General features: G+C 35.5%; 1 protein-coding gene across 2 annotated transcripts in view; it reads left to right on the top strand.

Annotated features, from left to right (window-relative positions):
• The first annotated feature begins 3,228 nt into the window (after nucleotides 1-3,228).
• The window catches only part of LOC145675784 (uncharacterized), a 35,236-nt gene continuing 17,254 nt past the window's right edge, over nucleotides 3,229-21,210 (top strand). Inside the window, exon 1 of one of the 2 annotated variants that reach the window (XM_081746482.1) lies at nucleotides 3,229-3,367. The gene's annotated coding sequence lies outside the window, so the exon portion shown is untranslated. Of the gene's footprint in view, nucleotides 3,368-10,037; nucleotides 10,058-21,210 lie in introns of those variants that run through there. The other variant, XM_081746483.1, reaches the window with a different exon arrangement.

The following is a 21,210-nucleotide window of genomic DNA, read 5'->3' as shown; positions in this document are numbered from 1 at the left end:
AAAAACTTTAGACGACATAAATGTAATTATTACAGATTATCACAAGATTAGCGTTGCCTTTACGCAAACAATTACGCAAACCCCACTCTTTTCAGATAATCATCTATTGATACCGAAAAATGTGTACGGTGAAATTGAAGTTTAAATAGAGCATGGTATTTATGAAAACATGTTTTTATTTTAGGCTGCGTAAATGTTATTATAACTATTTGGCAGATTATCGTAAGATTAGCGTAGCCTTGACGCAAATTATTGCACAGTGTTCTATCGGGACCAAACAAGTTACATGGTACTGGCACCCTGCGTCTAGGAGACCCTATCCCAGTCAAGGTTACTAGAAGGAAAGGTTGCGCTATACGCACAGACGCTTCGCTCCTCGTTTTGCGTGACGTCACCAGCGAGGAGCAGCAAGTAGGTATAGAGGTGTACGAAGCAGCCAGAATGTCTTTTTTCTCTCTTTATGCATAACATTTTCGCTGTCACAACATTCTCCTACACACAAACTACAAATAAATAAATAAATAATAAGCCAGAAATAAATAGAACATCTTCTTAACGCAATTTATATTATGGAAAATTAACGATGTACCCGTGTTGCATGATCATTTATTTATTTATTTATTTTTTTTTTTTGATGAGATAGATAATTGTTGAATTATAATTATATTTTAAATGTATTTATATCTGAAATGTTACTGTGAATATATTTAAGCAAAGTGTACATAAACATGTTTTACCAGGGCAATCTCTGAAATTTCCGGTGCCTGGAGTTAAAGTAAATGGGAACCAATGATAAGGTGAGTTCCACACCCGGCATAAATAGATTACTTTGTGATTACTGATAGGAATATCTCAATAAATACTTCAAACCATAGATAATAATAATAATAATAATAATAATAATAATAATAATAATAATAATAATAATAATAATAGTAGTAGTAGTAGTAGTAGTAGTAAGAAGAAGAAGAAGAAGAATAGATCGTCGATGCATTCAGTTGCGGAAGCCCTTTGATGCCTAGCATTTTATTTTGTTCAATACGGCACTCAGGCTTAAAGTTTAAAATTGCCAATTCATGATTATTAAAACGGAACCTATCCGTGTTAAACGTCATGTCGACTATCCATCACAGATTATATTTAATGTGCCCATTGTTGACGCTATGATTGCACTTCATGACATTAATAGTATACGGTCCGGAAAAATGTATTTGATTTATATCTAAATATTTGTATGCTAACTAGTGTTACGAATCGAGATGAGACGAGATTCTCGTCTTGTAGACTCGATTTTCGAAGAAAGCTTTTTTTTCGTCTCGCCTTGAAGTTTCTCTAGCCTCTTGTATAAATTTGTGTACAAAATTTATTTTATGACTTCCAAATTTCAAGTAGTAGTTATGGGAATTCTTCCGAGTCAAGAGAGATCCACGAAGGATGAGATGTAACAACATTTAAACCATATTTATTATTGGAGTATATTGTGTGTGTAATCACTTGCGTATCTTTAAACGTTGGTAACTGAATGCTCTTCATTGTCTTCTTACAATCACTTTATCAATTTATAGTATTTTTTTTTAAACGATGAACCATGCAACACTAAATCAGTGTTTAAGGTTTAATACTTGGGTGAACTCGTGTTGCCAATGAGACTCATGAAGTTTCTCATCTTGCCTCGAAAACGAGACAAGAACTCCCATATTTTTAAATGTAAACGAATTTAAAAGATTCTTCTCGTCTCGAATTGCAGACGAAACGAGACATTTCTCGCCTCGGTCTCGCCTCGCGGACATCACTAATTTCAACAATGAATTAGAAATAGTTAACCTGCTAGTTTTTCTCAACGGTCAAACTCTTCCATTCTGTGGTGCAAGGCGTGGGGCAACCGACCCACCTGTTCTACCCACACGACGTCCCAGAGTTTTACTCTGATTTCTAACTCAAATAAACATATAGAGGACCAACAAGCAGAAAAAAATATCGAAAAATAATTTTAAATTATGAACTTCATGCATACATAGAAATTTTTGAAAATGAATAAGGAAAATAAACTTACTTTATTTTACTTTGAAATCGGGAAATCGGTTCCCTCTAGAAAATTTTATTCGGGTGCCTATGATCCTGACTGAGAACCTTTGTCTTTTCTTCACTATTTTGGCATGGAGGGACTAAAACTATCAGTTAAGCATGAGTAGTGCAAATCAAAGGCGTATACATGCATAAAGAAATCGATTGATTGTACAATTGATAATAATTTAGAACAACTTTTAACTCTAAAAGAAACCGATGAAATATAAGTGTCACTGTTAATATTAAACAAACTGAAAATAGTTTGAAAAATGTATCGGTAAATATCGGTGTTTATTTGCCAATGTCGATACCGATACTCTCAAAAGTGGTTGATATTACCGATACCGATATATCGGTACACCCCTAATTCTATAATGTGGAACACTTGGAGATAAAAGACAAATACACGTAAAAATACATATGTAAAGCCTACACACGTACTCAAGTTCACACTATCTTGCAATATTGCATGTTTGTACAGCCAAGCCCACGTAAAGAAATCTTCCGAGATATAGACCTTTTCTCTATTAAATAATATTCGTCCACGTACACCACTAGAAAAGAAACCAACACAATTCAACATAGCAAAAACCCAAAATAAATAAAGAATTGTTTTGTGGTCTTACTAGCAAATCTTTGCGCGCCAAGCAGACGACAAGCTCTAAGTTCCTCGCTGGTGACGTCACTGTGAAGAGAGCGTGAAAGTAGAGGTTCGGGACATAGGTTAAGAGCACCCCCTGATCCCAGTGATATTGTTGGGAGTTCGTTAGTGTCCGTTACGGGGAGTGCCTGGTGTGTGGTATTCTCTGTGAGGAAGAGAGTTAAGTGGGACTTCCTACATTACCTACAGCTACATTACATTACCTACACCTACATCCCATACACCAACATTACAATTACACTTTCTGTTACATTTATAAATACATACATCTCCTTCTTTTTTATACTTCTTCTTTTTGATTTTTTACTTCCCAACTTCCTCTACTTTTTGCCCTGTTCAACTTGGCTTTCAGTCTCTTTCACTGTCTAAAGTTCTTTCCCGATTTTGACCTTTTGCCTGATTTTGTCCTTTATTCCCAATTGTGTCCTGTATTTTATTCAATTTTGCTTCTGAATCATAAATCCTCCGTGTGAGGTAGACATTTGACCATTTTGCAATAGTAGTACACATGACTAGCGATCTGGTGCACCTACCTATTTGACTGATAATGGTCTACGACAAGACAAGTGACATTGTTTGTAACTTCCCTTCAGTAATTCACGATGTACCAGTGTGTATTTATATATATTTATAAATCAGGTTGGTGTCTCACGCTTAGATCTATTATTTCTGACAGTTCTTCTCATTGTCCTCTAGAGTATCTCCCACTGGGGCACATGACAATTTTTATTTCGCATGCATGAAATTCACGCGATCCACCAGAAATAATTGTTAAATAGAAAATTCTTTCACGATTAGTGAGACAATAGTGAGTCAATAATAATAATAATAATAATAAAACATAGAGCTATGTTTAGCTAAAACGGTCCAGGAGTACATTAAAATAGAGGATTTACAGGAAAAACAAATTGAAGTAAATGGATTGTCCTGTAGCTTTACTATACGGATCCACACAGAAATCCATTTAAAAAAAATATTTCTTTGTGGTTTCACTGTTTGTACTTTCAGCAATCATTTTCGCGGTTTCTTCTTGCATTCTCCGGTAAAGGTTCATTTTAGCGTCATTTAAAACCAACTAACCTGTGCTAGGTGGCCACTAAAGCACTAATAGTAATGACAAATACATACCTATTAAATTAAACTACTGTGCTACATCTACGATGTAAAAGCAGTACAAAACAATATATATTTCCAAAACTATCAATAGACAAAATTCATTTACAGAATAAAGACAGTGCTGCATAAGATATGTTTTCATTAACTTTCCTTTTTGTTCTGTCCTTCGGATATACTGAGGAAGTTTATTGTACAATATGGTACCCATAAACATAGAATTCCTTTCATATCCTCATAGGGTCCTATTTTGTTTGTTGTATATATTAATGATTTGGTTAACTGTCTAGGCTGTGTGAAGTCAACATTGTATGCTGATGACATAAATGTTATTGTCAGTGGAGACTCAGTAAATTAAGCAGAAAGACTCACTACAAAGACGCTAACAAAAATTATTAGTTGGTTAAACATAAATAAATTAACTATGAATTTAGGAAAAGCTAACATTTTTAAATTTCGATTCCCGGCCCAAAGAAATGAACTTGTACCAATAACTGTAGACACTGTAGAATTATGTCAAACACCATCTATTAAATTTCTAGGAGTATTTGTTGATGAAGATTTAATATGGAATACTCATGTTGAATACATTAATACTAAACTCAGTTCACTGTACTTTGCATTCCGTAGGTTGCAAGGTAGTTTGTGCAAGGAAGCTATCATGTCCTTATGTTATAGCAAGGGTTTTTCAAAAATAAACTATGGTGTTACATTTGGGGGAATTCGAGAATAAGTGCTAGTACATTCCGAATAAGAAAAAAAAAAAAAAAAATAGAATAATGTGTAGTATGCCTGAACGATCCTCATGTAAAATGTTTTTAAAAAATATAAATTATTGACATTACCTAGTTTATATATATATCGCACAATTATGTATATAATCCAACACAAGGATCTATTTACATTAGCTAATACGATTCACTCATACAATACTAGGCAGAATTGTAATATGTATATTATCCAGCAGAACTATGCAAATTTTAGCAAAACTGTATATATGAATTGTATAAAATTATATAACAAATTACCAACAAAGTATAAAGACATTAACGAAAAACGGATATTCAGAAATACTCTGTTGCAATTATTGTTAGAAAGAAAAATATTACCCTGTGGAAACATATCTTACTTATAAAATATAGAGGATGTAAACCGTATCTGACAACTGTAATGCTTAATTGGGGATTTTCCTTATATTGTCACTAGCATGCGCAGGACATTGGGAATGTGAGTGCCAGATCTAAAATACCACCATATTGAATGTCGTCCTACCCCCCTTTCCCCTAAGAAAAGATAGCGTCATTGCACCCGACGCTGCGTCGGCGACGCGCGCCACACGTGCAGACGGGAAATAATTGACATGTAATCTGTTCTCAGTTTGTAATAATTCTACATAAAAAAGGTTTGCGTAATGGGGGTGCTAAGGCACCCATGGCACCCACGTTTAGTACGCCTGTGCATATTGTAAGCTACGAACAGGCAAATAAATATGAATATGAATATAACTTAGTGCAGTGCTGTTTGCTGGGGATTTTATCCTTACGCCTGGTATCATATTTATGTATTGATGGTGTGTTAAATATGTCAATATTGTTTTTGACAAGGAGCAGCAGTCGAAATATGTAAAGAGAGGGTAAAGGCAAGATTTTAAATTCCTTAAATATTGGCCTACATGTGTAGTTTATTTTGGTCCCTGCTATAGTTCTTGAAAGCCTTTTTTGAATTACAAGTAACATATTACTTTTTCGAGAATTTCCCCAGAAGATTATGCCATATGTAAGTAAAGACTGAAAGAGCCCGAAATTATAACTACGAATCGTGTCTCGTTGTAAAACATTTTTGATTGATTTTAATGCATAGAGCATTTTATTGAGTTTTCGGGTTAGTGAAAATATGTGAGTTACCCAGGAGAAATTGTGATTTAGTCAGAGTCCTAAATATTAGATTGAGTTTGAGTACATGATTTTATGACTACTTAACATTATATCAATTTCTACTCATTGCTTTTTCGAATGTGATGGAAATTTAGAGCCTTAGATTTGTCTCTGTTTAATTTTAGTTTGTTTTGGGCAAACCAGTTTTCTAAACTAGGAGTTGTCTCGTAAATTTTATCGGAGACAATATCATAGCTTGTACCTGCTATTGTTAGGCTTGTGTCATCTGTGTACAAATTGTCTTTGCTAATCATACGTCATGTGGCAAATCATTTAAGTATAACAAAAATATTATGGGTCCTACTATCGAACCCTGAGGGACGCCGGTAGAGATGCTTCTAAATTGAGATTTATAAGTTTCTGATTCAGCTGTGTGTGACGTAAAAGATATTTCAACAGCTTGTGTGCGATTTTGCAAATAAGATTTAATCTATGAGTTAACGACTCCTCTTAGACCGTAACTGTTAAGTTTATGGATAAGAATGTTATGAGGGACAGAATCAAAAGCTTTGCATAAAACTAGATACAATCACGTGCCTTTTTTTGGCCTTTGTCCAGGACATCCGTGACCTCATTGATATAATTATAGATAGCAATTTCAGTTGATTTGCAGTTTTGAAACCCGATCTGTGAAGTGAAATTATATTATGCTTAGATAGGAATGGTATAATTTGGTTGAGAAAGTCTTTGTTTATAAATTTCTGAAAAAGAAGACAAGGAAATTGCTCTGTAATTTTCGATTTTTGTATTGTCCCCATTCTTATATAGCGGTTTAACTTTGGCATATTTTAATTTCTCAGGAAAGATACATGCCTGAAAGCACATATTGATGACGTAGGACAATGGTTCCGAGATGTGAATGCTGCATTTTTTGATTATGGCAGTGGTATTTCATCCAGACCAGAAGACCAATGAGTTCAATGGCATTATTATATTATGTACCTCTCTTGCTGAGGTGGGGCGTAAAAACATGGTACCGATACTTGTGTTTATCTTGCAAATGTTTGGATGCGATTTATCATTAGAAACGTGCTGGTTATATAAACCTGTGTAATAATTATTGAAGGCGTTTACAATAGAGTCTAGATGTAGGAATAGAATATATATATATATTTTGGACACGCTTCGTTGAAATAATTTACAAAGATATTGTGAAAGCGATCCCACACTTGATTCATGTTATTAGCCGTATATGCCTTCTCCCAAGTTTCGTTGAATAAACGACAGTATGCTCGTTGTTGTATGCTCGAGTCATTAAAGTTTCTTTTCGTTAATAATCTAGTACCGTGTTTATGTACTGTATGGTTAGTAATCTCGTTACCTTTTAACATTACCGTGAAAATCTGCGCCTCATGGTCTGAGAACCCACTGTTTAGTACCTGAACATTACGGGCAAGTCGATCGGTATTGTGTAAAATTTGATCTGTTACACTGTTTTATTTTCTAGAGAACCTGGTTAAATTATATGCTTGCAACATAATCTCAAGCTAGCCATTTATTTTTGGTTCTAAAAAGTCAATATTAATGTCACCTACTACGGCAACTTGCTTACCCGTTTTATTATAAGATTCAGGGATAATTTCTAATTTTTTCAAGAAAACATTAATGTCGCCGTCTGATGTTCTATATACACACAAAATAATTTATTTCATATACGGTATTTCTTCTACACATGATTCAAAATGCTTTTCTATATTTAGATAATTAAATTTAGTTACGACCTTACTTTCTAAACCTGTTTTCACATAAATATAAGACGCCCTCTATTCTTAACAGAACTACTGTAACTAGCAATTAGATTAAAGCCGTGAAGGTTAGTTACACTCAGCTCATCTGAATTCAACCAGTCCTCAGTTAAAAGTATTAAATTTACATTATCCTCTGTGTCACTTTTTAACACTTCCAACATATTTCTTTTATCAATCGTAAACCCTTGCACATTCTGATGGTATATTACTAACTCACCCGGTTTTTCAATCACCATAAAAAATCGTCTTTTAAGGTATTTGGTTTTTTACACCTTGCCGATTTTCTAGTTTGCAAGGTCGATTCATTTCCACTTGAACATTTTTTAATTCCATTCTCAACTTTTGACGCTTGTTGATTTTTGACAACACTCGCGATCTTGTCTGACACAATGACACCTGTGGGAGTTATTTCACTATTGTCACTTGTTGTTTCATCCTCGTTTTCTTTGTGAACTGTCTTTTTAGCCGGTATCTCACTATGGTCACTTCGACGTATGTTTCGGTTATTACTGTTATTGTTACTAACCACTTGCATATTGCTGTTGTTGTTCCGAGGAGTCAATTCCTTTACTTGATCCGCTTCAGAGGAATTTACACGAAACGGTAATGTTATAGGAGCCTTCGTGGGCTCTATTGTTGATGGTAGATCGGTTAAGTCGTCGGCGAGGGAGTTTTTACCGGTACAATTAAGACGCTGACCGTGTCTCGTGTGATAGTGTCTTTGATATTTCCTAATATTAAGAATCTTCACATTTCTAAATCGATTGCAAATATTCTAATTTTAGTGTCTGCTTCATGTACTTCTTTGTTCAATATGAAAGAGTCTATGAGATCGTGGCGATGCGGTAACGTAGTGACTATTACATTTGCATGTGTGAGAGTTGGTAAAGTTGTTCGAAGGGTGCTCATTAAGTTCCTCTCCTCGTTTGTTGCAACATCATTTGACTCCACAATTATGACAATAGCATCCTTATCAAGCATGGATTCCCCAGTTATGAGAGCTGGTTTTATTAGTTTACTGGCACTGGCACCTGGTTTCACAAAACCAAATACATTTTTGTTTTTATTTCTTTCCTTGATTCTTTCTGCAATACCTCCACCGTGGCTGTCTGCCACTGTTAAAATATTGCAATCTTTCCCGATTTTATTTCCAGGTTTTTCCTGAACCAGTTTAGACTCACACTCCATACGTTCGATTTTAACTACCCATTTACCCTATATACCTGTTCTAATTTTTCTCCATTTGTAAGAACACACTTGTAGGAATTTTATCAAATAACTAGTTTTTTATCCTAAAGATAACAAAGACTGGAGGTTCAGTAGATGCGCATGTTATTTCCATCTTGACTCTATTGAAATATTATTAAAAATTTCTCTTCTAAATTTTATAAAGTAATTGTATACAACAACTACTTTTCATCTCCCGTGCATGTGGTTACGTCTTACTGTTGTACTACCTACAGAAATCATTCTATATCATGTGCAAGTGGTAATAGAACACAGAACAAACTCAGTTCATGTTGTGTTCACACTCAAACATGGATACAGCCTGATCTGCGTTTCTTATGTGTTGTATTACCACTTGCACATAAAATAGAATAATTTTGGTAGGTAGTGCAACAGTAAGAGGTATCCACGTGCACGGGACATACGATATGTTTTCAAGTCCCCCCACACAGTCATAATTAAGTACAAGGGCACACTATTCTTCCCATACGATATAAAAGCAGATATTCGTAGGAAAACACCTTAAGTACAAGGACAAATTTCAGGAATGCAACGAAAAAGAATAAGGACCAGGAAGCATTCATATTCACATACCTCAAATCGTTGGTGGGTATATGTGAGCACCTTCCGACAGAAAGTTGCGAAACCACGTTGCGAGGGAATACTTTTTTTTTTCTTTTTTCAAAGAATGGAGGCCAGATGTCCAATGAAATGGTGTGTTTTGTTTCCGGTAATTTTTCCCCATACGGGAAGTATCGGTCGGTAATTTTGACCAAGAAATATAAACCACTCTAAATATTGATGCCTAGAATGACCTAGTTACGAGCATAGAAATGCTTAGCGTTACGAAGTTGCAAAATTCAAAACGTGGTATGCTGTTTGCATTTTATTGACCTGAAATAATAATTCGTAACATGTGAAGAATAATGTACTTTTTTCTTCATAAAAAATGTTACTAAAAAACAATTTGAGAATCCCACGTTAAAACTCTCTGCAGTGACGGCCGTCGGCACATAAAGCAAGTGATGATTTCTAATATAATATTGAACACTGTATGTACACAAAATTATCACTGATTAACTATCATAGAAGAGACAGATAAACATTGGACTTCTTACAACTTGAGATACATGTGGATCACTTCTCGCCATCTTGTCTTGTTCACTTCTTCTGTTCTTGCCTTCTTCCCCAGTACTGCTGTCGCCACCTACATCAATGTGCGTAGAGGCAGTTGCATTTACTGAGGTCGCATCAAACATTTGAAACGCGCAACTCATCAAAACAAACAGCAGGAGAGAGGAATACAGGTACGCTTTGTTTACTTCTTGAATGACTCATTAACTATCTCAAAGTCACTTTGTTACCTACTTTTTAACATCCTAGATAGTTAATTCTCAAAAACGGGAAGTTCGTCTCCTATTCTATTTCTTTTTATAAATCTCTGGATCCCTACTACAGGCACACATAAGAGAATAGAAATATGCAACTAAACAGCCCTAACCTAAGGCAACCTAAGTTAGGGTACCATAATCGAACCTAAGCTATACTAACATTAAAAAGCGAAATTTCCTCTTCCTTTCCTGAATTAAAGCTGGACCCCTATAGCTAAACATAGGCCAAAGTTACAATACAAATCATACAAACGAACTTCTGCTAAGTGGCCAAAAAGCACGAATTTTAAATAGTGGTCAGGCATTTCCTAAAATTGGAAATAAATAAATATGCAAGTTCGCTATTTTCGATTAATATTAGGTTGGGTTACATTCTAAAAATTAGTCCCCTTCTTCTTTATTGTGGTGTTATCATATTTCACTTTGGAAGAATATGGCAATAATAAAAAGTGCATTTCATATTACGTAAAATGTACAAATAAAAATGTTAACGAAACATACACAGAAGCAGGTGCACTATATTTTATTTACTGTTTTATTTATAGTATTTTTTTTTTTTTAAATTAAATCAAACATATTTTCACTCCACTTCATTATATCAACTCATAATGTAAATTCTTTTCATAAATGAGAGAGGCGCACTGGCTCAGTGTTAGAGATTTCACGTCCGGTGCCTGGGGTCCCTGGTTCAATCCCAGCTCGCGCCGTGTGGAATTTGTGGTGAACAAACATCGTGCTCGTGGGTTTTCTAGGGGATTGTCCGGTTTCCTTTCTTTCTTCATTCCACCATTTCATTTCTCATCATCACCGACATAATGGTGGGACGTAAAACTGAAAGTTTTCATTTTTTTCTTTTCATAAATAAAAATATCGAAGCATGTTTCAGATACAGTTCACTCTTTGCAGACTAAGTTATTTTTGTATCTTTTAGTAACTTTCCCAATCTTGTAATTATATCTCCAATTCTGCACTGTTACTTCATAAACCATAGCGTACTGAGGGAAAGGGGTGAGTAGCCCCGCAGGGCTCGTTGAGGTATGGTTTATGAATGTTCTGCACAAAGGGCACTCTAATGTCATTTTTTTTTTTTTTTAGAAAGTGCTAATTTTGTGATAGAGTGTCGTGTAATATTTGCTTTCTGGAGATCAGCCTAGTAACTGCATATCTTGAAAAATTTCCTGCATGGATCTTCTCGATTGTACAATCAATAGCTTGAAAATAAGTTTCAAGAATTCAAAATCAATAGCATGTTGATGGTACTTTTGTTGTACAATATGCAAAGATTGATCAAAACAATCGAAATACGTGAAATACTTCTGCCTTTAAAAGACCTCCGTAATTTTCGCTAATTTCTTACGAGTATGGCCTCATAGATATCACCATTTTTGCCATGCAACATTCACATCACTATCGGAGAACACTAACGAAACAGCAAGAAAATTGGCACTTCATCCAGTAAGTAAATAACAGTCTATGAAATCTAGGGATAATCCAAGATCATAACTCCTTAAAAGTTTAAAAGAAAACCAAAAGAATTTTGACATGAGGGACATGGTTTTCGTGATCGCAGTCACCTTATGTTTAGCCACTCCCTATATATAGGTGATTAGCTCTTCAGTGCTAATATTTCATTCGAATAATTAGCTGTAGCAGTGTTAAATTGAGTGTGAGATTGAAAGAAACAACTGAGTCCTATCTAACTGAGTCCTTTCGGAAAAATCAACTGGAAGGGTATCGAACCTCCCGGAACTGGTATTGACTGTCGTAGAAGAAAAAACTCCTTTGACGGGTTAGAAGGAAATTGTCTTGCAAGTATTATACAGTTTTCCGTAAAGTCATGGTGCACATTTAACCGGTCACAGAAATTCAGGAAAACAAGGTAGAAATATAAAATTTTCAGCAAATAGAGAAAAAAAATCCCAGGTTTCATAGCTAGTCCGTGCAGTTCCATGTCGCTTCCATTTGTTTCCCTACATACATCTAAGCGATATTTAAGTTCTTTTCACACACGGGTAAGGACCTGTTTTGTAACAGAATGAATAACATTGTGATTTTCTTTATAAGATTATTAGTGTCGTTATTGCGTTCGCTACATACATGTTGCTTCACATAATACCAATGGAGCATTCATGACCATGGGCACAGTACAAATGAGCATTTAAATACCGGTATCAACAAAATCTTTCAGGAAAGGTTTGAGTTTATAGTAGGACAAGAGTCTCAGTTTTTGATTATGCATCCTGATATTCGTTCCATTTTACCTAAAATAGACAAAATACGCATACTAGTGTTAGAGTGGCTGTGTGCTGTTTCTATAGTTAATGAAACGTGGCTTGACAATTCAACAGATACAATTTCATTAATATATCTGGTCACTCTATTCTCCGGTAAGATAGAGAACATAATGCTGGAGGAATTTTAATGTATTATCATGAAAATTAAGATGTGAAACTATTGAAGTACCTAACTCAGATCAAGAAGAATCAGGGTAATTGTCAAAATAAATTCGCTACGCATAGGTATCTTATCAATGTATAGACCACCAGGGTAAGAACACGTTTTTTAAAGAAAATTAAAAAGAACTTTTTTATGTTTAAAACATGCTTTTTTTGTTTAAAACCTTTTTAACGTTTAAAACAAAGTACTTACACGTTTAAAATGTTTATTTTGTTTAAAACAATAATCTAAATAGACATATATTCCATTTTTATAAGCTCACAGGTATTGCTTGCCATCTATATTCAACCGCTAGATCAAATTTCTGGAACTTCCGTAATTTCGTTCCGTGCAAATGTTCAATTTCGGAGAAAGAAATCGGGTTGTACCCAATTTATTATTCACTAAATATGTAGTTTCTTTGTGTTACATTCTACTGGTCGTCTGCATTCTTCATCTTTAAACGTCCATTGACGCAACTACTGCATCAGGGCTTTAAACCTCAATGGCTCAGTCCCTAATTAAGGCTGGAAGATGGTTTTGGAACCAATTTATTCCTGAAGGATGCAGCTTTCCGCTGGTGTGCATCTTATCTATGTGGGTGTTCCGTGTGGCGGTGGGAGGAGGGTAAATATCGTGTTCTTTTGTTTCTTTTTAAAAGCCATTCCCACTCTTGGGGGATATATTCATAAAAATTGGTACATGAAACAATGAAGTAGACCACTACATGGTAATTTCTTGTATTTGTACTTCTTGCTTATATGGGGGAGCAGGGAGGGGGCAAAGTTAGACAATTTTTGGAGTTTCAGCTTTTTGACGTAAATTACGTTTATTTTTTCAACAAACATCAATAGCTCAAGTCCTAACTAAGCTAGAAAGATGATTTGGTACCAAAGAATTCCTGAGGAATGAAGCCTTCCGCTAGTATGCATTTTATTAGGGATGGGCAAAAGCTCGACTCGACTCGAAACTCGAAGCATATTCAAGTCGAGTCAAAGGTAATTTTCTCGAGTCGAGTTTCGAGCCAAGTCACTTTTGAGATTAAGTTTGATAAACTGCTCGCTTGTTTAGCTCGTTTTAACTCGTTTTGAGATAATGGCCTTATTAGACTGGAAAGCGAAAGTCATAAGAAATGTAAGCAGTAATACGGAACATTTTTAGTGTTGCTCAGAAGATGGGATATTGTTTGCATCTCGTCTCGTCTCGATTACCAGGACGACTATGGATTTTTATAACGAGGCAGCCTCAAATGTGAGCACCAATGTAAACACCGGTATATACTGTAGTCCTTACCACCAAGTCTGAGACCTGCACGATCTAACTTTTGAGGCGAACCAGAAGCCCAACCCAGGTAGTGATGTTAACTGGCTCCGTTCGGTTCAACTGAGAAGCAGATCGATCCGTCTCGGTTGAGATGAGGCACCGAATTGGCAGAGGTGAACCATGGGCTCGAGCCGGCTGGGTTGGGTGAGCTGTTGGCTCGGTTTGATAGAGAATGAGCTGTGAGCCAAGTCGCTAGAGCCATTGAGAATCCAAGCCGAGTACGTTTGAACATGTTTGGCCGACGCAGTCTAACTTTTAATGATTCTTGGTTCGAGCCTGGATACTTGCTCTTCCGGAACTGAAACTCATAACCTCGTGAACGATGTCCTTCCCTCCTTGACTTCACCTTTTCCGAAGTCAGCTGTCAACTAGCTTTAGTATTCAGATACAAACCTATCGTTCATGTTTATAACGCTGGTGTTGTTATAATAATAATAATAATAATAATAATAATAATAATAATAATAATAAGTTGTAGTAATATTAAGTATCATTGATAATAATTATATTGTTTACCTAGGATAGTTGAAAAAAGTACTTGAAAATACACACAGCATTTTGCTCGATGCGAAACCCGAGTCGAGCTCAATAATGTCGATTTCGAGTCGAGTCGACTTTCAATGAAAACTCGCACGAAATCGCTCGTGCACATCTCTACATTTTTTGTATGTAGTGGGTATTTATGTACGGCCGAGAGAGGGAGGATGAAGTTCATTTTTTAAATTTTTCATGAGATTTTGGAGGCCATTCCTCCCCCTTTGTGGTACATCCACAAAAATTATTATGTGAAACATCGAAGTAGTCCCCTACATGATAGAAACCTGTATATGTACTTCTGTTTATAGAGGAAGAGGGGGTCAAATCTGGCTAATTTATATTTGGTTTCAGAACGGTTCCATATAAGGCAAGATATATTTTACTGAAGTCGTCTAGAAGCATAATTTTTGTTCGTATACATGATGTGTGCAGCAAAAATGATTTGCATATGGACGTGGTACTGTCGTGCGGGAGGGGAGAGAATGTCTAATTCAATGAATGTTTTTCTGCTCATTTTTTAAATACTTCCTACATAAAACGAATTCGTTACGCAATGGCAGCAGTGGCTACCATTTTTTATATTATTATCACAAGTATATGGCCTACACATTAGCATTATTTTCTCAGCGCAAATGCACACATTATGCACATTTTTAGCAGCATTTTGTCACAGCATTTTGCGGTGACTGCAAGAGTTGCCAGGGCCTTGCAAAGTCAATATTTTCATATTTTTTAATGGTCTTTGTGTCGTTACTTCGTTGGAATCTGTCGCCTACAAGCTTTCCAACTGTGTATAAATCATGACTCTGTGATAATTAGGATGGTCACCAAAACCCTGAACGTGAGAGTCTACCAGTTTGTTAAAATCCCTGGAGGGCGTCTAAAGGTTGTGTTGTTACGTCGTAGAGACTAATCATTGTTAGCTATCCTTGTTGCAGATAGAGATTATCTTGAAAACTGTTTAGTTAAAAAATGTCATTTGCTCATTGTGGGCTAGTCACTGTTCTTTTCTATAAGTTGTATTGTATTTGTCAGAGTATATCTTCTATCTTAAGATGCGAGAACTGTTCATTATTATGGAAATGATAGCGACCAAAAAATACTCAAGTTTTGAATTTGTGAATTTGGATCTTAGAATAGTGTATAGTCTCTTTAACCTCAATTGTTCTTGGGAATTAAGAAATGTTCAAATACTTCACTTGGATTTCTGTTGGTTTAGTTATACGCACATTCGTGTACAGAATTTCGTTCAGTAATTGCTGTTATAATAAGAATTTAACTGCTCTTAATTTACTTCATGCACAAATTCTGCGGAGAATGGGTTTTTTGTTAGAAAATTTAATTAGCTCCTTCGGTCTGATATTTTAGTTGTTTTAAACATGTCCAACCACCATCGAAAGAAGAAACACGTTTAAAACAATTTGTTTAAAACGTTTAAAACCAACAATAAAACAACTGCTTTCGTTTAAAATATGTTTTAAACATATCAACCCTGTAGACCAGGAACTACCCCCTACACCAAATTGTCTGTTCGTGAGAATCTGATTACACACGTCTATGAGCTAGTTGATTGTCCTTATATACTAGGTGACCTTAATTGTGATCAGCTTTTTCCTGACAAAGTAGAAACAAAATATTTGGATCGTATCCTGGATATAATTGGTCTTGTCCAACTCATTAAAGAACTAACCAGTATAACAGAGTTCACTGAATCATTACTCGGTCTCATTATTACCGATAAAATTGTTGTGATAGCATCAAGTGGCGTTTGTACACCCATTTTGGCATCCGATCATTCAGTGAGATATGCTATTCTGAACATTAAAACCCCCACCAAGAAAGACTTTTGATATTATTCTTTATCTCAACTTTAATACATTTAAGCGCGACGCATTTCTACAAAATGCCGAAATCTTGAACTGGAAACAAATTGAATTTCAGGATTCTATGGATGCTAATTTTTTTTCAGAATTCTTCAAAACATCTATTCGATCAGCACGCGCCGATGAAAACAGTTAAAGTTTCAAATAACAAATTACCTTATGTGTCTAGTAATACGAAGCTGCTAATTAAAATGCGCGATCGTGCGCTCCGTAAGTTCAAACGCACTAAGTTGCAGCAACACTGGGATAAGTACAAAGAGCTTTGTAATTTTATTACGGCAATTATTCGACAAGAAATAATTGCGTATTTTTCCTTTTGTATAAATAACGCTAAAAACAATAAAGACACTTGGCGGACGTTCCACAATTTGGAAATAGGTGGAAAAAGTTCAACGTTGAACCCCCATGAGAAACTAAATTGTCTTGATGTCATGAACCGTCATTTTGCTAAGGTTTCCGAAATCTCAGTAACAAGTGACGACACATTTGATAAACAAATAAATCGGTACAGTTCACTGAAACACACCGTGGAACTCCTTTCGTGTTAAGACCTGTTCATGGACATGAAGTTAAAAGAGCAATTGCTAACATTAAATCCAATGGCACAGGTTTTGATGAAAAAACCCCACATATGCTTAAAATAGCTTTACATCTTACCACATTTCCCTTAACTAATATTGTGAACTGCCCTTATCGAATGGTAAATTGTCTAATGTCTGGAAAATAGCTAAAGTTCTGCTATTACCAGAAAAGCCTTGTATTAAATCAATTAGTGTCCTTAGGCCAGTAATTTTACTGCCAGCTTTTTCAAAGGTAATTGAAAAGTTAGTGCTTCAGTAAATAATTTCATATATTGATAGCTCTGACATACTTCCGTCCAAACAATCTGGGTATCGTTATTTTCACAGCACTTCTAAAGCTTTGTAAGGAATTAAAGGAGATGTGCTTCCTGCACTAAATGACAAATGTGTGGTAATATTACTTTTATTAGACCTCTCAAAAGCATTTGACTTAGTTCAGCACGATGTTCTCTTAGCAAAAATGAAATACTATATCTTTTCAGTACATGCCATAAAATTGTTTTAATCCTATCTATATAAGAGAAAACAGCAACCTGCTGTACGTTGTTCCTCTCATTACAAAATTTCTGTAGCTGCTTTTCCTCATACCGGTGTTCCACAAGGCTCAATTTTACGGCCATTTTTTGTTTACTTTATATGCTACAGATCTGGTATCTGTTGTACAGCATTCAAAAGTGTACTGTTAGGCGAACTATACTCAGTTGTTTATAAAAAGCCTTGTATCAGGATTTACAACAGGTTTGACTCTTCAATCAAGATCTTAGTGCTATCAGTAACTGGTGTATTGACAACGTCCTTGTTATTAATCCCTTAAGTGTACTTGTACTGTTCTAGGTTCCGCTAATCAGCTGAATAAAATTGTAGCTGAGAAATTTAAATTACAAATAATGGATTGGAACATGAATTATTCATCTTGTGTAAAAAGCCTTGGAGTACAAATTGATGATAAACTTGCTATGAATAATGACGCCTCTACCCACTGTTGAAAAGCTCTGGGAATACAATGAAATTTGTAAAAAATACGAGACTGTCTCTCCAAAGATACCAAGCTACTCCTGACACAAACACTAACTCTATCTTTGTTTGATTATTGTGATGTGGTATATGGCCCACTTTTTACAAAAAGTAATGCTATTTTGATTCTAAAGGTACAAAATTCTTGATCCGCTTCTATTACAATATACGAAAATTCGACCATATTTTGCCTATTCTGAACAACAATAGAATGCTGGCAATATCCAGAAGACGACATTTGCATTATTGATGTCTCGCTTATAAATTACTTTTAAAAAATCCCGCGTATTTATACACGAAACTCACTGTTAGGTCAAATATTCACTTACTTAACACGAAAATAAATACGTTCGATATTCCACACCATGGACTCAAGCAAACCACTGCGGCATTTTCAGTATTATTTGAAAAGTTTAGAATTCATTAATGTCACCTCATAGGAGAGGAAGTGATTTCCAAATAATCGAATCGTTCAGATTCTAACCTTATAGTCGTCGATCTGTCCACCCTGACTCATTTCTTGTTCTTTCTGGCACACCTTATAAGAAGGGACGGACTAATGTAACGGGTCGCGTCGTGTATTTATGTGTGTCTGTGTCATGCGAAGGGCACCAGATGAATCGATGCGTTTTTGTATGCACAGTTAGTTAGGGCCACAAACAATAAAACTAGGTCGCACAAGTTGTCAGATACACCATTTTGTCTCATGATCGTACCGAAAAGAAAATAGAGGCATGAAGAAAGTAACGAAGTATAATCGCGGTAATATGGTAAACGGTGAACCAAATCAAGTAATTCTTTGCACAGTTACTGACCTTAGTCAGCTACAATTTACAGGCTAATTGTTCCATGGAGCTTGGGCTCCAGCGGGTGCTAGTGGGAGTGTTCGGAAACAGCAAAAAGGGGGGTCCTTCTGCATGTTTTTCAGCGTGAGTTAGGTAATTGCTACACGTGTTTACAGGCATTTCCAGATGGCGGAAAAATAGAAAATTTCGACCGTAGAAAGCTGCGCTAATGACAGAAGGTCGGTCAAATTCCCCGATCTCTAATCATTGAGTATTACTGTAGGACGTGATCTTAGGCATTTCCAATTAGCAGCAAAGGAAAAAAATGTAACAGGATGGTGACAAAAAGGAAAATGCGAACACTAGTGGAAGAGTGGACCTAGCTTGTTTTTCACTCACGTTTAGCAAGTATTTGATGGGAAGAAATATTTAGTAATCTATTGAAATTTAGTTTTCTGTTTCCGTAGCAGTATTCGTCCTCTTTAATAGTAATTAATATTTAATTAGGTTTGTATAACTTTAACCTATTCCCAAATATGTCAATAATCTTTTGGATTATGTACTTACTTCACATACCCTACATCACAGCAGAAGCCCAGAAAAATAAAGAAAAAAGTAACGTATACTACTGAAACGTATTAAACGTCAGACGAAACAATGACAGCAAAAGATTTTAATAGTCGAAATAATAGGAGTAATAATAATTGTGAGAAAACGGTAATATTAATTATAGTTGTAACATCACGAATACATTCAATATAGGAATGAATGCTTGGGCTCAATGTAATTGCGCTTGTTGTAAGGCAATCCAAAAGAACAGGCGTATGACGAAACAGGGGAAAATGTTTTAAAGTAAGTTTCATCAAAATTGGACAATCTGTTCGAAAGCTACTGTCGGTCGTCACATACAAATAAAAAGACAACAATGAAAATTCGATAAATTTTCAGTCTTAAAGTACTTCCTTCAGTCACCTATGTCACAAGCTGTCTCCATCCAGAACTTAATTTTAAAAAAAACCCCTCGAAACCAGGTGCAAGATTGTCCTTTTTCTGTCTGTCCTGTTGTTGGCGATGATGTTACGGTTTGTGGACTAACAGAGTATTTGATTCCAATCACCTTCGAATAATGCATGTTTTGTCTTGCTGTGTCTATCTCCATATATATATCTCTTCCTTTCCTGATAGATATGTTAAGCTTTATACAAGAACATTGGTCGTAAAGACCTGTGGGAAAAACTTTTCTTTCACTTCATTTGAAGGGAGGCAACTTTCAAAATGAACATCCTGCATATAGGCCAATGTAGGTTCATATTATGTACACCTATAATAGCCTCGATTGCATTGTTTCTTCCAAACCCACTGATAATTCCTAACTCTTCAAAATGTTCGAACGAGTAGACAAAATGAGATCACACGGTTATCTTCTAAGCATCTGCAGCTTGCAATCCATCCGAGACTCACGAGCAGTTCGAAAGTGTCACACTCGTCAAATGTTTCTAACATTTTGAATATCTTGTATATTACGAGTCTCGAACACTTGTAGTGTCTCGAACATTTCGAGAGTCTGGAGCGCTTCGAATGTCTCGAGCATTTCGAGAGTCTCGAAAGTTCGATAATTCAATCAAGTTAAAATTCTTTATCGACGAAAGAGTTTGAAACTTTATCAATTTTTATCGATTAGTCGATTATCCGAAAAACCCTAGTTTTGTTTAGGCATAATTTTCGAGCACACGCACGCATAAATTTTTACGTCTGCTTAGGTAGCTCTCCCGTATAGACACTACAGACTCATCACTTACCGACAGACTATCAAAGCAGGGTTTCTCCAACAAATTACGAGTACCCCTAAACTGGTTATCCCACGAAGTAATGTTATTCCATGTGGTGTTGCTATCTTGTACGCATGGAGATATTCACTTTGCATTTTGGTCACATATTGGAATCTAGTAAGCAACTGAATACACTGAACTATTCCCTTTACCGTTCATACCTTGACTGGCTTCGGTGTTGAGTGTTGTGCAGTTCGTGGTGTTGCGTCATCACCTGTTTGCGCACATGCTTGCATATCATTCTACGAGAACTTGGATACTTTTCTTTTTATTTGCTGAAGTTTTCACATTTCTAACTTCGTTTCTTGCTTTCCTTTTTCCGCTCGAAATTGCACCATCGCTTTACGGACACAGTGTATGAAGTGCCTAAAGTTATTCTGACTCAAACCACTACTTATGAAACAAAAGAAAAATAATATACTATTTTTTATTTGTAAGATTGAAAAAAATAACTGGTTTCTGCATTGAAAATAGACAGATATGCCCTTAAATCGTAAAAACCTATTAATACGAATAAGTATTTATTTTAGTAAAATAAATTTATTTTAAAAATTTGGTTAAGGTGTATGGTAACATACTTCTCTCACCTTTTATTTTACTTTAATTTTCAAAAGAAATGAAATTTTACGTTGGCACACATACCGATAGAGCTGCTCGGTGTTAAGATTTGAAGATATTAAC

Source organism: Thermobia domestica, chromosome 18 (genome assembly GCF_964235325.1).
Source record: "Thermobia domestica chromosome 18, izTheDome1.hap1.1, whole genome shotgun sequence".
Classification (NCBI taxonomy): Eukaryota; Metazoa; Arthropoda; class Insecta; order Zygentoma; family Lepismatidae; genus Thermobia; species Thermobia domestica.
The sequence above is the reverse complement of the archived record's forward strand: the minus strand, read 5'-3'. Positions and strand labels throughout refer to the sequence as shown.